Source organism: Brienomyrus brachyistius, chromosome 2, assembly GCF_023856365.1.
Source record: "Brienomyrus brachyistius isolate T26 chromosome 2, BBRACH_0.4, whole genome shotgun sequence".
Lineage (NCBI taxonomy): Eukaryota > Metazoa > Chordata > Actinopteri > Osteoglossiformes > Mormyridae > Brienomyrus > Brienomyrus brachyistius.
In genome coordinates this window covers 42,876,957-42,881,956 of record NC_064534.1, presented here as the reverse complement: position 1 = coordinate 42,881,956, position 5,000 = coordinate 42,876,957, and the positions used below count along the sequence as shown (strand labels likewise).

General features: G+C 44.9%; 3 non-coding genes and 1 pseudogene across 3 annotated transcripts; all 4 read right to left on the bottom strand.

Moving 5' to 3' along the window:
• Nucleotides 1-840: 840 nt before the first annotated feature.
• Nucleotides 841-959, bottom strand: LOC125733344 (5S ribosomal RNA). Its single transcript, XR_007392690.1, has one exon. It is a non-coding gene; the product is annotated as a 5S ribosomal RNA (ribosomal RNA).
• A 1,075-nt stretch (nucleotides 960-2,034) lies between these two features.
• Nucleotides 2,035-2,153, bottom strand: LOC125732762 (5S ribosomal RNA). Its single transcript, XR_007392130.1, has one exon. It is a non-coding gene; the product is annotated as a 5S ribosomal RNA (ribosomal RNA).
• Nucleotides 2,154-3,231: 1,078 nt separating this feature from the next.
• Nucleotides 3,232-3,350, bottom strand: LOC125735363 (5S ribosomal RNA). The gene has a single exon (XR_007394659.1). It is a non-coding gene; the product is annotated as a 5S ribosomal RNA (ribosomal RNA).
• Nucleotides 3,351-4,427: 1,077 nt separating this feature from the next.
• On the bottom strand, nucleotides 4,428-4,536 carry LOC125732270 (5S ribosomal RNA; annotated as a pseudogene).
• Nucleotides 4,537-5,000: the final 464 nt, after the last annotated feature.

Genomic DNA, 5,000 nt, shown 5'->3' with positions numbered 1-5,000 from the left:
CTACCGCACAGGTTAATCGCCGAACGTCCTCCGTCGGCAAACATTACTCCTTTGCCTACTGCATGCAGGCTTCTCTTAACGACCCTCTGTTATCAACTCCGCTAACAGCCACAAAATCTCCGCCGCACGAAGCCCACTGGTAGCTGCTGAATCACATGCTTCCCCAAAACGTCGCGCTGTCAGAACACTGGGAGCTACACACACCAACAAGTCCATACTGCAGGCTGCAGCCAGAACAATTTTCTACATTCAAACATCGACGGCCTCTTCTCTCTAAAAATTCACCAGACCGCTTCTACCACCAGCAAAGAAGTTTCCATCCCTAATTCCTCTGTGATTCCCACTAACCTAAACATTAAGCTGGCATTGAAGGGTGTGAATTACCCCGGCCAATCTGTTCTTTTAAATACAGCTTTTAGCAAGTTTTGAAAGGAGAAGAGCAGAACTTGCTATGCCAATAATATCGAGTCTTCTGTGGCGAAGTGGTTTTTGCATAGAAAACAAAGCGGTCAGTTGAAGAGGAATAATATCAGTACTTTGTTTAAAACTGTGTGTAAAAAGCTGTCTCTTTATCATTAACAATAAGTTGTAAAACGTGAATGGGGAGTGACAGTCTTCAAGTTTGTGAGAAGATCGCGCCCTGGTGGAATAAAGGCACGAACAGCTTACAGCACCTAGAATTACCAGGAAGTATTTAGAGTAAAACGGTTTCTAAAAGCTGCCTTTATGAATGAGAGAAAAAAAATATATATATATATAAAATAGTAAAATGGAAGGGGAGTGATAGATTTAAATTAATCGTGAAGTGGAGCGCCCCCCGTTTAAAGTAAAAGTGAGAAAAGCTTACAGCACCTGGTATTCCCAGGCGGTCTCCCATCCAAGTACTAACCAGACCCTACCCTGCTTAGCTTCCGAGATCAGACGAGATCAGGCGTGTTCAGGGTGGTATGGCCGTAAGCGAGATATGCTACCAAAAACAGCCCTTTTGCATTACACGCCTCTATACATGCCAGTTAGTCCCATTGGATCCTACTCCTGGTTTTTTTTTTTTTTATCTGACTCACACTGCAGCCCCACCATCCAATCGGCAGCGCCGGACCCACACCAAACATTCACCAAACTACTCAGCCGGCAGCCTACCACAATTATTCCATTCTTTCCGCATCCGCACACTTCCTTCTTTTTAACTCCTTTTCACTACCGCACAGGTTAATCGCCGCACGTCCTCCGTCGGCAAACATTACTCCTTTGCCTACTGCATGCAGGCTTCTCTTAACGACCCTCTGTTATCAACTCCGCTAACAGCCACAAAATCTCCGCCGCACGAAGCCCACTGGTAGCTGCTGAATCACATGCTTCCCCAAAACGTCGCGCTGTCAGAACACTGGGAGCTACACACACCAACAAGTCCATACTGCAGGCTGCAGCCAGAACAATTTTCTACATTCAAACATCGACGGCCTCTTCTCTCTAAAAATTCACCAGACCGCTTCTACCACCAGCAAAGAAGTTTCCATCCCTAATTCCTCTGTGATTCCCACTAACCTAAACATTAAGCTGGCATTGAAGGGTGTGAATTACCCCGGCCAATCTGTTCTTTTAAATACAGCTTTTAGCAAGTTTTGAAAGGAGAAGAGCAGAACTTGCTATGCCAATAATATCGAGTCTTCTGTGGCGAAGTGGTTTTTGCATAGAAAACAAAGCGGTCAGTTGAAGAGGAATAATATCAGTACTTTGTTTAAAACTTTGTGTAAAAAGCTGTCTCTTTATCATTAACAATAAGTTGTAAAACGTGAATGGGGAGTGACAGTCTTCAAGTTTGTGAGAAGATCGCGCCCTGGTGGAATAAAGGCACGAACAGCTTACAGCACCTTGAATTACCAGGAAGTATTTAGAGTAAAACGGTGTGTAAAAGCTACCTTTATGAATGAGAGAAAAATATATATATATATAAAATAGTAAAATGGAAGGGGAGTGATAGATTTAAATTAATCGTGAAGTGGAGCGCCCCCTGTATAAAGAAAAAGTGAGAAAAGCTTACAGCACCTGGTATTCCCAGGAGGTCTCCCATCCAAGTACTAACCAGACCCTACCCTGCTTGGCTTCCGAGATCGGATGAGATCGGGCGTGTTCAGGGTGGTATGGCCATAAGCGAGAGACGCTACCAAAAACAGCCCTTTTGCATTACACGCGTCTATACATGCCAGTTAGTCCCATTGGATCCTACTCCTGGTTTTTTTTTTTTTTTTTATCTGACTCACACTGCAGCACCACCATCCAATCGGCAGCGCCGGACCCACACCAAACATTCACCAAACTACTCAGCCGGCAGCCTACCTCAATTATTCCATTCTTTCCGCATCCGCACACTTCCTTCTCTTTAACTCCTTTTCACTACCGCACAGGTTAATCGCCGCACGTCCCCCGCCGGCAAACATTACTCCTTTGCCTACTGCATGCAGGCTTCTCTTAACGACCCTCTGTTATCAACTCCGCTAACAGCCACAAAATCTCCGCCGCACGAAGCCCACTGGTAGCTGCTGAATCACATGCTTCCCCAAAACGTCGCGCTGTCAGAACACTGGGAGCTACACACACCAACAAGTCCATACTGCAGGCTGCAGCCAGAACAATTTTCTACATTCAAACACCGACAGCCTCTTCTCTCTAAAAATTCACCAGACCGCTTCTACCACCAGCAAAGAAGTTTCCATCCCTAATTCCTCTGTGATTCCCACTAACCTAAACATTAAGCTGGCATAGAAGGGTGTGAATTACCCCGGCCAATCTGTTCTTTTAAATACAGCTTTTAGCAAGTTTTGAAAGGAGAAGAGCAGAACTTGCTATGCCAATAATATCGAGTCTTCTGTGGCGAAGTGGTTTTTGCATAGAAAACAAAGCGGTCAGTTGAAGAGGAATAATATCAGTACTTTGTTTAAAACTGTGTGTAAAAAGCTGTCTCTTTATCATTAACAATAAGTTGTAAAACGTGAATGGGGAGTGACAGTCTTCAAGTTTGTGAGAAGATCGCGCCCTGGTGGAATAAAGGCACGAACAGCTTACAGCACCTAGAATTACCAGGAAGTATTTAGAGTAAAACGGTGTGTAAAAGCTGCCTTTATGAATGAGAGAAAAAAATATATATATATAAAATAGTAAAATGGAAGGGGAGTGATAGATTTAAATTAATCGTGAAGTGGAGCGCCCCCTGTATAAAGTAAAAGTGAGAAAAGCTTACAGCACCTGGTATTCCCAGGAGGTCTCCCATCCAAGTGCTAACCAGACCCTACCCTGCTTGGCTTCCGAGATCGGATGAGATCGGGCGTGTTCAGGGTGGTATGGCCATAAGCGAGAGACGCGACCAAAAACAGCCCTTTTGCATTACACGCGTCTATACATGCCAGTTAGTCCCATTGGATCCTACTCCTGGTTTTTTTTTTATTTTTAATCTGACTCACACTGCAGCACCACCATCCAATCGGCAGCGCCGCAACCACACCAAACATTCACCAAACTACTCAGCCGGCAGCCTACCACAATTATTCCATTCTTTCCGCATCCGCACACTTCCTTCTTTTTAACTCCTTTTCACTACCGCACAGGTTAATCGCCGCACGTCCCCCGCCGGCAAACATTACTCCTTTGCCTACTGCATGCAGGCTTCTCTTAACGACCCTCTGTTATCAACTCCGCTAACAGCCACAAAATCTCCGCCGCACGAAGCCCACTGGTAGCTGCTGAATCACATGCTTCCCCAAAACGTCGCGCTGTCAGAACACTGGGAGCTACACACACCAACAAGTCCATACTGCAGGCTGCAGCCAGAACAATTTTCTACATTCAAACATCGACGGCCTCTTCTCTCTAAAAATTCACCAGACCGCTTCTACCACCAGCAAAGAAGTTTCCATCCCTAATTCCTCTGTGATTCCCACTAACCTAAACATTAAGCTGGCATTGAAGGGTGTGAATTACCCCGGCCAATCTGTTCTTTTAAATACAGCTTTTAGCAAGTTTTAAAAGGAGAAGAGCAGAACTTGCTATGCCAATAATATCGAGTCTTCTGTGGCGAAGTGGTTTTTGCATAGAAAACAAAGCGGTCAGTTGAAGAGGAATAATATCAGTACTTTGTTTAAAACTGTGTGTAAAAAGCTGTCTCTTTATCATTAACAATAAGTTGTAAAATGTGAATGGGGAGTGACAGTCTTCAAGTTTGTGAGAAGATCGCGCCCTGGTGGAATAAAGGCACGAACAGCTTACAGCAGCTATAATTACCAGGCAGTATTTAGAGTAAAACGGTGTGTAAAGGCTGCCTTTATGAATGAGAGAAAAAATATATATATATAAAATAGTAAAATGGAAGGGGAGTGATAGATTTAAATTAATCGTGAAGTGGAGTGCCCCCTGTATAAAGTAAAAGTGAGAAAAGCTTACAGCACGTGGTATTCCCAGGCAGTCTCCCATCCAAGTACTAACCAGACCCTACCCCACTTAGCTTCCAAGATCAGGCGTGTTCAGGGTGGTATGGCCGTTAGCGAGAGATGGTAACAAAAACAGCCCTTTTGCATTACACGCCTCTATACATGCCAGTTAGTCCCATTGGATCCTACTACTGTTTTTTTTTTTTTTTATCTGACTCACACTGCAGCACCACCATCCAATCGGCAGCGCCGCACCCACACCAAACATTCACCAAACTACTCAGCCGGCAGCCTACCACAATTATTCCATTCTTTCCGCATCCGCACACTTCCTTCTCTTTAAGTCCTTTTCACTACCACACAGGTTAATCGCCGCACGTCCCCCGACGGCAAACATTACTCCTTTGCCTACCTCATGCAGGCTTCTCTTAACGACCCTCTGTTATCAACTCCGCTAACAGCCACAAAATCTCTGCCGCACGAAGCCCACTGGTAGCTGTTGAATCACATGCTTCCCCAAAACGTCACGCTGTCAGAACACTGGGAGCTACACACGCCAACAACTCCATACTGCAGGCT